The 12,451-nt window shown below is 40.8% G+C and overlaps 1 pseudogene; it reads right to left on the bottom strand.

Annotated features, from left to right (window-relative positions):
• Positions 1-11,144: 11,144 nt before the first annotated feature.
• On the bottom strand, positions 11,145-11,577 carry LOC103657332 (annotated as a pseudogene).
• Between the last annotated feature and the right edge of the window lie 874 nt (positions 11,578-12,451).

Here is a 12,451-nt window from a genome sequence, read left to right as displayed (position 1 = left end):
TTGGATAGGGTCCGCCTCTTAAAACTTCTTCATTACGGTGCTGTAGCCAACAAGAAGGCGGAAAAGGCAAGGAGATACCCCAAATCGATGTCAATCTCTTCTTTCGGCGCTCAGCCGCTGCGGCCGCTCCAGGCTCTCGGGCCCAGATCACCGAGGTGGGCGTGGTCACGTACGTCATAGAGCCGCACCGTGTCCAGCGCTCGACCTCATGAAACGCTGCGAGGTTCAAGACACCTGAAGCGTCTCTAGCGACTGCTAGGGAGCGCCGGGATTGTGGTGTTTAGGAAATGAGTTCTGTCTTCGGTAGCTGCCGGTGGAGTCTAGTGAAGCTCAGCGTCTGGTGGGTATCTCCGGAGTAAGGCGCCTGTGAGGCCAGTAAACTGCCTTTTTAGGCATTTGTTTTGGTTCGGTCGCGCGGGAGGTCTGGGCTTTAGGAATCGGCCCTTCCGCGGTCTGTGTTATTAAGCGTATGAAGAAATTAATGGCCGAGGGCCCGACTGTCAGCGTTGGTTGTCGGTGTGAGTGATTCTACTAGTGGAGCCTACTGACGAGGAACTGGAATGGTATAGGTGTGTATCAGTGGACGCGCTGTCTTGTCCAGGTTCACACTTCACTGCGGGGCTCAGACCTGGAGAAACCTGGGGTGAAGGGTGTTAGCGAGCGGGCGTTTCTAGTTAAGATTTCAGACTTAAGGGGCGCCTGGGTGGCTCAGTCGGTTAAGCGACTGCCTTGGCTCAGATCGTGGTCCCAGGATCTGGGGATGAGACCAGCGGCGTTGGGCACCCTGCTCAGCGGGGAGTCTGCTTCTCCCGCTCCCTCTCCCACTCCCCCTGCTCATAGGCTCGCTCGCTCTCTTTAAATTTTTTTAAAAAGAGTTTTTATTTATTCATTTGAGAGAGACAGAACAAGCGAGAAAAACTTTAAGTTTTCTGTTATTAAGTGTATTAGTTTTTTATTGCTATGTAGCAAATTACCACAAACTTAGTGGTGTAAAACAACACACATTTATTGTCTCAGTTTCTACAGTTCACAAATCTAGGCACAGTTTACTGGGTCCTCTGCTCTCAGCCCCGCAAGGCCATAATCATGACGTACCAGACTATATTGTCATTTGGAGGCTCAACTGGGGAAGAATTTGCTTCCAAACTCCCTCAGATTGTTGCAGAAATCATTTCGTTTCTGCTGTGTGATTGCAGACCCCAACCTTTTTGCTGGTTACAAGCTGGTGGGCCAACCTCAGGCCCTCTTTGGTTCCTTGTTACGGAGGACCCTCCATAAGCAGTTCACACCATGGCTGTTTGCTTCTGCAGGGCCAGCAAGAGAGAATCAAGCTCCAGTTGTCTAAGACATAGTCTTACGTAACAATTACGGGAGTGAAATCACATCACCCTACGTGTATTCCGTTGGCTAGAACTAAGTCACAGATCCCGCCCATGCTGAAAGGGAGAGGATTATGCAGGGCATGACACCCGGAAACTAGAGATCATGGGGCCTACCCCTTTTAAGTTTAAAGTATTTTCAAATTTTCATTGTGTTTTCTTTTTTGACATACGTGTTAATTTATTTAATAATGATCAAGTATGTGAGGATTTTGCAGTTTGTTTTCTATTGTTGATTTTTAACTTAGTTCATGACAGAGAACACACTCTATTATTTCAGTCCTTTTAAATGAGTAGAGACTTGTCTTCTAGCCAAATATATGATGAATGTTTGTAAAAGTTTCACATGTATTTGAAAAGCATGACCCTTGAGTCATTTTTACTGTTCACATTAACATATTCTTCATTCTTCTTAATTTTTTGTTTGCTCATTCTATCAGTGAGTAAGCGAGATATATTAAAATTTCTTACAACAAATGTGAATTTTCAATTTTTCCCTGTAGTTGTTGATTTTTGCCTTACATATTTTAAATTCATGTAGTTAATTGTTAGATAATTATGGTGAGAACCTTTTATCATTATGAAATATTCCTCTATCCTGTTATTTTTTCCCTTGAAGTCCTCTTTCTTTTGGTTAATGTTTTCATATTGTATCTTTTACAATCCTTTCAATATTTCTGTATCTTTAAGTATTAGACGTAAAAATATTGAGAAGGCAAGGATGTTTTTATCTCCTCAAAGATTGGAATTTTTTCTTTTGCTTCTCCCAGGTGTTTTTGGGTCCTAGCAATCCAAGTTCATATGGGATTGAGAATTTTTAGGCTCACCCAATGATTTGAAGTTGGGCTGCAGTCCACCTTTATTTTTAAGACACTGTCTTCGGGGTCTCAAGCCAAAGAGCTGGTGTTCCCAGGGCCTTGATCTTCATAGATCCAGGACTGTTGGCTGTGTTCCTCTGACCCTGTCTTGGTGTCATAAGCACAGCTCAGTCCTAAAACCAGCTCTTTGGTTATTAGTAGGGACTCTCTGGTGAATGTGGCCCCAAGAAAAAGGAGCTACTTCTCTGCATTTGAGTTTTCCGCACATCTCAGTACAGTTGTCTCAAAGGTGAAGGCTTGGTTCATTATTTTCAATATCGTTTCTAATCAATATTTAAAAGTTAAATTTCTTTCTTGTACTTCAGTATTTCCTAGGTTTACATATATTGTGCTTTCATTGCCATTTAATACTAAATAAGTGAGAGTTTTCACTTATATTGCTTTTTTTATTATGTTTAGTTAGCCAGTATATAATACATCATTAGTTTTTGATGTTGTATTCAACCATCCATTAGTTGCATATAATAGCCAGTTCCCATAACAACACGTGCCCTCCTTAATAACCATCACCCAGCTGCCCCAAACCCCTCCCTTCTGAAACCCTCAGTTTGTTTCCCGGAGTCCAGATTCTCTCATGGTTTATCTCCCTCTCTGATTTTTTCCCAGTTTTCCCTCCCTTCCCCTGTGGTCCTCTGCACTATTGCTTACATTCCACATATGAGTGTAACCGTATGATAATTGTCTTTCTCTGCTTGAGTTATTTCACTTAGCATAATCCCCTCCAGTTCTTTTAATGTCGATGCAAATAGTGGGTATTCATCCCTTCTGATGGCTGAGTAATATTGCATTGTAAATGTATGTACCACATCTTCTTTATCCATTCATCTGTTGAAGGGCGTCTCGGCTCCATCCATAGTTTGGCTATTGTGGACATTGCTGCTATGAACATTGGGGTGCGTGTGCCCTTTCTTCTCACTACATCTGTATCTTTGGAGTAAATACCTAGTAGGCAATTCCTGGGTCGTAGGGTAGCTCTATTTTTAAGGTCTTGAGGAACCACCATACTGATTTCCAGAGTGGCTGTACCAGCTTGCATTCCCACCAACAGTGTAAGAAGGTTCCCCTTTTTCCATATCCTCGCCAACATTTGTTGTTTCCTGTCTTGTTAATTTTTGCCATTCTAACTGGTGTAAGGTGGTATCTCGTGGTTTTGATTTGAATTTCCCTGATGGCTAGTGATGCTGAACATTTTTTCATGTGTCTGTTAGCCATTTGTATGTCTTTGGAGAAATGTCTGTTCATGTCTTCTGCCCATTTTTTGACTGGATTATTTGGTTTTTGGGTGTTGAGTTTGAGAAGTTCTTTATAGATCTTAGATACCAGCCCTTTATCTGTAGTATCATTTGCAAATATCTTCTCCCATTCTATAGGTTGCTTTTTAGTTTTGTTGATGGTTTCCCTTGCTGTGCAGAAGCTTTTTATCTTAAGGAGGTACCATAAGTTCATTTTTGCTTTTCTTTTCCTTGCTTTTAGAGACATGTCTTTTTAAATTATTATTAAAGATTTTATTTATTTATTTGACAGAGAGAGAGACAGCCAGTGAGGGAGGGAACACAAGCAGGGGGAGTGGGAGAGGAAGAAGCAGACTTCCAGCAGGGCATGGAGCCTGATGCGGGGCTCGATCCCAGGGACCTGGGATCACACCCTGAGCCGAAGGCAGACGCTTAACGACTGAGCCACCCAGGTGCCCCTAGAAACATATCTTGAAAGAAGTTGCTGTGGCCGAGGTTGAAGAGATTGCTGCCTTGTTCTCCTCTAGGATTTTGATGAATTCCTGTCTCACATTGAGGTCTTTCATCCATTTTGAGTTTATCTTTGTGTGTGGTATAAGAGAATAGTCCAGCTTCATTCTTCTGTATGTGGCTGTCCAGTTTTCCCAGCACCATTTATTGAAGAGACTGTCTTTTTTCCATTGGCTGTTCTTTCCTGTTTTGTTGAAGATTAGTTGACCACAGAGTTGAGGGTCCATTTCTGGGGTCTCTGTTCTGTTCTGTTGATTGGTGTGTCTGTTTTTGTGCCAATACCATGTTGTCTTGGTGATCACAGCTTTGTAATACAGCTTGAAGTCAGGCATTGTCATGCCCCAGCTTTGGTTTTCTTTTTCAACATTCCCCTGACAATCTGGTCTCTTTTCTGATTCTATACAAATTTTAGGATTGTTTGTTCCAGCTCTGTGAAAAAATGTCAGTGGTATTTTGATAGGGATTGCATTGAAAGTGTAGATTGCTCTGGGCAGCATAGACATTTTAACAATGTTTATTCTTCCAATCCATGAGCATGGAATGTTTTTCCATCTTTTTACGTCTTCCTCAATTTCTTTCATAAGGGTTCTGTAGTTTCTAGGGTACAGATCTTTTACCTCTTTGGTTAGGTTGATTCCTAGGTATCTTGTGGTATTTGGTGCTATTGTAAATAGAATCAATTCCTTAAATTCTCTTTCTTCAGTCACTTTGTTAGTGTATAGAGATGCAACTGATTTCTATGCATTGATTTTGTATCCTGCCACGTTGCTGAATTGCTGTATAAGTTGTAATAATTTTGGGGTGGAGTCTTTTGGGTTTTCCACATAAGGTATCATGTCATCCGTGAAGAGTGAGAGTTTGACTTCTTCTTTTCCAATTTGAATGCCTTTTATTTCTTTTTGTTGTCTGATTGCTGAGCCTAGGACTTGTACTATGTTGAACAACAATGGTGAGAGTGGGCATCCCTGTCGTGTTCCTGACCTTAGGGGAAAAGCTCTGTTTTCCCCCACTGAGAATGATATTCACTGTGGGCTTTTCATAGATGGGTTTTATGATATTGAGGTATGTTCCCTCTATCCATGTACTTTGAAGAGTTTTAATCAGGAAAAGATGCTGTATTTTGTCAGATGCTTTTTCTGCATCAATTGAGAGGATCATATGATTCTTGTCTCTTCTTTTGTTAATGTGATCTATCGCGTTGATTGATTTGCGAATGTTGAACCACCCTTGCATCCCAAGAGTAAATCCCACCTAGTTGTGGTGAATAATTCTTTTAATGTATTGTTGGATCCTAGTGGCTAGGATCTTGTTGAGTATTTTGGCGTCCATAGTCATCAGGGATATTGGTCTGTAATTCTCCTTTTTGATGGTGTCTTTTTCTGGTTTTGGGATCAGGGTAATGCTGGCCTCATAGAATGAGTTTGGAAGTTTTCCTTCTATTTTATTTTTTGGAACAGCTTTAGTAGAATAGGTATGAATTATTCTTTAAATGTTTGGTAAAATTCCCCTGGGAAGCCATCGGGGTCTGGACTCTTGTTTTTTGGGAACTTTTTGGTTATTGTTTCAATTTCCTTGCTGGCTATTGGTCTGTTCAAATTGTTTGTTTCTTCCTGTTTCAGTCTTGGTAGTTTATAAGTTTCCAGGAAGGCATCCATTTCTCCAGATTGCCTCGTTTGTTAGCATATAGCTGTTGGTAATAAGTTCTAATAATTGCCTCTATTTCCTTGGTATTGGTCGTGATTTCTCCCCTTTCATTCATGATTTTTTAAATTTGGGATGTTAGACAGCCCACAGCTTCGAGTCCTTTTCAGGGTGGTCAGGCAGTGGGCGGTCTCCCTACTGGCTCAGCTAGCAGTTTACAGTGTCTGGAGCTGAATGTCCCCTCTGGGCTCGCTGACCACACCCAGTCTCCCCACTCTACTACTTGGGCACTCTACCAGTTCGGGCTCCCCCATTCTTTCTGAGTCTTCTGGAATCCTGAGGCCACAGTGATCCCCCTATAATTCTGCTCTACTTGCCCCCTGTGCCCTTTCCAGAAGGGGGTGCCTCTCACTAGAGTAGATTTCCAAGGGTGTCGATTTTTTTGCTCTGGTGTTATATCACTTTCCAATGGCCAGCTTATGGAAGCTCCCTCCCCCTCTGCTTATCTTTGGACATTTCCCCCGAAGATTCAAAGTTCCGGATCTCCTACCTCAAAAAAAGTAGTCGTTTTTATGCTTGTGGAGATCCAGATAAATCTTACATCTCAGGTTGAATTTGTGTGTGTTCAGAATGGTTCGATAGATATCCAGCTAAATTCGAGGGACCAGATGAAACGAGGTCCCCTTCCTAGCCGTCATCTTTGTTCCCCTCCCCCAATATATCGGGATCATAATTTCTGAGCGTGGGGCCCCAGAATCTCTTTCAACAGGATACCCAGGTCATTTGTATGTACATTAAAGTTTGAGAAGCTGTGTTTGACAAAAGTGTATCTCAGCTCTGACTTCACACTGTGATCTCCTGGGTAGTGTGTGCCTCCTCCAGCTAGTCTGTCATTTGATCTTGGGAGGGCCCAGAATCAACCTTGGTTGGTGAATGAAGTAGCCCAGGTAATCATACTGTGAGGCTCCCAAGGAGGTAGATTTCTGAGTGTTGAGTCCAGCTTGTAGTCCATGAGAGGTAATGGTGCCCTGTGCTCCACGGGCCTTTAAAGTTTTTGTTGTTGTTGATATTTTTATTTTGACTTCATAATCATGAGATAACACTTTATGTATTACTTTGCAACTTGCTCATTTAATATCCGAGTATATCATGTGATCTTTTCATACCAACTGGCACACAGTAGCCATAATGTATCGTCAGCCATTCTCCTCCGGTAGGCATTTAGGTTGTTCTCAGTTTTCCACTATTGTAAACAATAAACAACCTTATGATATGTCCTTATGAAGAAAGGTGCTTTGAATTTAAAGCAATAGAGCCAGGAAGGAGGATTCTTGAGTTAAAGGGTCGATATGTTTTCTAAATTAGGGGTAAAATATATGCATCATAAAGTTGACCCTTTTAACCACTTTAAGGGTACAATGCTGTGGCATTTAGTTCATTCCTAACATTGTGCAGCCATCACCATTATCTAGGTCCATGACATTTTGATCACTGCGTGCTCATTAATCAGTTCACTCCCATTCCCTCCTTCCCCAACCACGAGAACTGCTAATATGCTTTCTTTCTCTGAATTGGACTCTTCTGTATATTTCCTATAAATGGAGTCACATAATATGTGTCCTTTTGTTTCTGGCTTCTTTCCCTTAGCATAGTGTTTTCAAGAGTCATCCATGTTGTACTACGTGCCAGTATTTTATTCCTTTTTATGGCGAAAAAATTTTCTCATTGTATGTTTACACCACCTTTTGTTTCCCCCTTTGGCTGTTATGAATAAGGCTGCTGTGAACATTCTTGTATACTTTTTGTTTGAACATCTTTTTCAGTTCTTTTTTTCATTGGGGTATAATTGACATACACCATTATATTAGTTTCAGGTGAACAACATAATGATCTGATATTTGTATCTCTTGCAAAATGGTCACCACGGTAAGTCTGGTTAACATCTGTCATCATATTGTTTAAAAATTTTTGTGTGTGTGATGAGAACTTCTAAGATTTACTCTCTTCGGCACCTATAATATGCAATATGGTATTATTAACCATAGTCACCATGCTGTACATTACTTCTCCATGTCTTATTTATTTTATACCTGGAAGTTTTTATCTTCGATCTCCTTCACCCTTTTATTTCTTTTGAGTACATACCTAGGAGTGGAATTGCTGGGTCACATGGTAAGCCTATATTTAACTTACAGAAGAACTTCCAAATCATTTTCCACAGTGGCCGCACCATTTTCCATTCCCACCAGTAATGTATGAGGGTTCCAATTTCTTCAAATCCTCAGCAACATGTATTATTTTTAAGGTTTCTTTTTTCTTTTTTTAAAGTTTTTTTTTTTAATATAAGTAATTTCTGCATCCAACGTGGGGCTCAAATTCACGACCCAGGGTAAGAGTCACGTGCTCCTCTGAGCCATCCAGGCACCCCTCAAGGTTTCTTTTTTTTAGTAATACCCATTGTAGTGGGTCTAAAGTGGTATTTCATAATGGTTTGCTAGTGCCTTTTTTTTATTATGGTAAAATACACATAACATAAAATAAAATACACATAACATAAAACTTAACACTTTTATCCTTTTTTTTTTTAAGTAAGCTCTATGCCCAGCATGTGGTTTGAACTCACAAGCCCCAGATCGGGAGTCACACGCTGTATGGTCTGAGCCCACTAGGCGCCCCACTTTTTTTTTTTTTTTTTTTTTTAATAATTTTTAAGTGTACAGTTCAGTGGCATTAAGTGGATTTCCATTATTTAATGTGCAACTGTCATCACCATCCATTTCCAGAACTTTTTCATCATCTCAGCCTAAAACTCCATACCCATCAAACAATAACTTCTCATTCTGCCCCTCAAGTTCCTTACCACCATGATTTTACTCTGTCTGTATGAATTTGACCTAAGTACTTCATTTAAATAGAGTCATACAATATTTATCCTTTGTGTCTGACTTTTTTGATGTAGCATAATGTCTTCCAGGTTCATCCAGGTTGTAGTGTGTATCAGAATTTCATTATTTTATAAGGCTGAATTTTGTTCCTTCATCAATAGTCGTTTGGGTTGTTTCCATGTTCTGGCTATTGTGAATAATGCTGCTGTGAGCATTGGTGTAAAATAAATCTAAATTCCTGCTTTCCATTCTTCTGGGCATATACCCAGAAATGAAATTGCTGGATCATGTGGTAATTTTATGTTTAATTTTGTGAGGAGCTGCCATACTATTTTCTATAGCAGATGCACCATTTTACATTTCCACCAGAAATGCTCAAGTGTTCCAGTTTCTCTACATTCTCACCAAAATTTTTTGTTTGTTTTCATAGTAGCCATTCTAATGGGTGTGACTCATTGTGGTTTTGATTTGCATTTTCTAGATGACTAATGGCATTGAGCATTTTTTCATGTGCTTCTTGGCCATCTGTATATTTTCTTCAGAGAAATGTCTATTTAATCCTTTATCCATTTTCAAATTGTGTTTCTGTCTTGTTGTTGAGATATAAGAGTTCTTATATTCTAGACACTACTCTCTTATCAGATATATGACTGGCAATTGTTTTCTCCTATCCTGTATGATGTCTTTCACTCTCCTGATAGTGTTTTTTGATGCACAAAGGTTTTATGTTATGATGAAGTCCAATTTATATGTTTTTTCACCTGTTGCTTGTGCTTTTGTTGTTGTCTAAAGAGCCATGATCAAATCCAAGGCCATCAAGATGGACCCTTATATTTTCTTTCAAGGTTCATAGATTTAGTTCTTAATATTTTATCATGTTTGTCCATCACCTCTCTATTGCCATTATTCCCCTTTTCTCATTACACCCTGTATACCTTTTCCACCCAGATCCTAATAACTCCCTTGCCCTTAACTTCCCTGTACATTTTGTTCCTTTGTAATCCTAAGCCTGGCCTTGCACTTTAACTCCTAAGCAACATTTAACACCCTTTTACCTTTTATCCCCCTGCCTTATGTCTTTCCCTGTACTCTCTATACCCCACACCTCTGCATCCTCCCATCACCCCCTCTTATCCTATTCTCCCACTTTCTGTGTGCCTTCTTCTTATGTTGCTGAATCACATACCCACACACTGTCACCTTCCAGACTCTGCAGTGTTAAACAGTTGCCACTGATTGTTTCTAATAAATGCCCAAATGTAAGAGTGTTCGCACAGATCAAGCTGAGTCAGATCAAATAGAGAAAAGCCATGAGAATATATTTCCACTAAGCTGGCAGATAGGTTAAATAGGGAAAATTCTCTGGGGTTGGGCTTTTGGGGAGCTCCAGAGCCATTCTTGCCTCCTCCAGTGGCTGCTAGGTTGCTGATTTTCACTGTTACTGTAGTTGCAGGGTGGTCAGTTTTCAGGGCTACTGTGGAGCTGAAGAGATGGGAATGGGATTGGGACAAGTTACAATGGAACGAGGCTTACTGTGGTTTGACATATTTACTTAATCAGCTGCTCAGCAAGGGGAAAATGACTGGCCTCTAACCACGGCCTCAAACCTGGGTCAGGACAGCACAGAAAAAAATTTATCACTGTCCCCACTGTTCAGTCTAGCTGATTCCAAACTTGCAGGGCCAATTTGATTTCTCTGCTCTTCTTTGGACATCCATTTATTTCACTTCCTTTGTCTCATCATATAAACATTATCCTTGGGGTAACTCTGTCTATTGTACGTATGTCCCAGATATCAGCGGGGTCTAGCTGTATCCTAGCAGGGATCTTTTTTACTGTACTAGTTCCACGGCCTTGAAAGGCTAAAGATTTCCCAGGAATTTGTTCTTATTTCCAGGAGTTTACACTATCAGGATCTCCTGTGTTCTCACCTCAACCTTCCCCATAAAATTTAGACATTGCTGCGTATAAGGACAGACATCAAATTGAGGCCCCGGTGTGCATTCTCAAAAGAATCCATTTACACATAAAAATCTCCATGAACTACATGGATTTTAAAAAGACATTGTAAGAATGACAGAGAGAAGGTACCAGGGCTCTCTCGGGCAAAGACTTGTTATCCTCCTATAATAATTGTTTTTCTTCCACAGCCCCTCAAGGCTGCTCTGCCTATGAGGCATTTTGGATCTTCACCCTGTTCCTATGCAGTGTCCCCACCTGCTGTTCCTGTTCTCCTGTCTGCCATGTAGCTGGACTGCCCAAACAACTTAAAGTTCTCCATTTGGATAGGGATCAGTTGGCCCTCTCCTGTCTCCATCCTAATCTGAATACCTAAATTGATTTTGATTTAGAGAGTAGGTGAGCTTTTGCTTTAGTATAATCCAACTTCTATTTTTTTTTTATTTTTTTTATTAAGTTCAATTAGACAACATATAGTACATCATTAATTTTTGATGTAGGGTTCAATGATCCATTAGTTGCATATAACACCCAGTGCTCATCACATAATGCAACTTTTAAATAGCTCTATCTATCTATCTATCTATCTATCTATCATCTATCTTCTATCATCTATGTGTCTATCTCTGGATCTGTTGGTTTTTTTCCACTGAGGCATTTTCTTTGCATGTATGTATTACATCCCTAGAAAATGAATCCCAGGATTTTCCCTCCTATGTGTTTTCGTCTTGCTTCTTCATGGTCCGTGATGCCAGCTGAGGTTGTCAGTACAATGAAACCAAACTGGCGGGATGGGGGCAGGTTATTCTGCTATTTTTCTAGATCTTTCAGTTGTACATCAAATCTGGGGTTGATCACTCCACACTTGTTTAACCTGCCCGTGAGGTTCACAACAATTTTCCCCGCTCTGTTATCATCAATGATTTCAAATTCGCCAATGTAACCATGCTTCATCCTCACAGTGAGAAACAGGACGATGACTTTGGAGCACGGCCTAATAAGAACCTGGCGTTTGCCTCTCTTTTCAGCATTGTTAATGCTCTTTGAGAGCATCTGCCAGGACATTCATCCGTACCATTATGGCGGCATGGAAAGATGGCAGAAAGAAGACGGGCTGTTTTGTTTTTATTTTTTAGAAGGATTTATTTATTTTTAAAGAGAGCAGGCTGGGGGAGGGCACGGCAGGCAGCATGAACATCTGATTGCAAGTTTCCCTTGGTCTCCTTGCTTGTCCAGCCTTATTCCAAGCATGGTGCTGCAGGGAGGCCCAGATGAATGCTACACATGCAGTTGGTTTGCATCACATTAAGAAAGCCCGAGGAAAATGGAATCTTTTAAAGGAGCCTGCTAGCACACCTGCTGTACTCTTTGCCCATGAGGAAGACATTATCTTTATTTCCCTGTATAGTAAATAAGTCAGTTCCAGTCTTCCATAGGGTGACACTGTCCCTATCTTCTAAGGCTCTTTTCTTTTCTTTCAAAGATTTATTTATTTATTTATTTATTTATTTGGGAGAGAGACACAGAGAGCGAGAGAGCACGAGGATAGGGGTGGGCAGGGAGAGGGAGAGAGAAAATCTCAAGCAGACTCCTCCTGGAGCACAGAGCCTGACATGGGGCTTGCTCTCACGACCCTGAGATCAGGACCTGAGTCGAAACCAAGAGTTGGATGCTTAACTGACTGCACAATCCAGGTGCCCCCCCCAAGGTTCTTTTCTAAACACAGTCTTGAATAAAAGCTGTTCATGCTTCTTTTCATAAGGCGTGAACATACATGAAAAACCCATAGTAGACCATCTTCCAACAATTTCCAACACTGATTTATGGAGTGCATTAGCTCCTTGCACAATTTCCCATGAATACGTCAGTTGTTCAAATTCTCTGATTAATCTGACAAGGGGCTAGGATCACATCCATTCAACTTACCTCAAACAATATTCGATTAAGACTGGAGAGGAGGTGGGGGA

This window comes from Ursus maritimus, unplaced genomic scaffold (assembly GCF_017311325.1).
Source record: "Ursus maritimus isolate PB19 unplaced genomic scaffold, ASM1731132v1 scaffold_19, whole genome shotgun sequence".
Classification (NCBI taxonomy): domain Eukaryota; kingdom Metazoa; phylum Chordata; class Mammalia; order Carnivora; family Ursidae; genus Ursus; species Ursus maritimus.
This window is presented reverse-complemented; position numbering and strand designations above follow the sequence as displayed.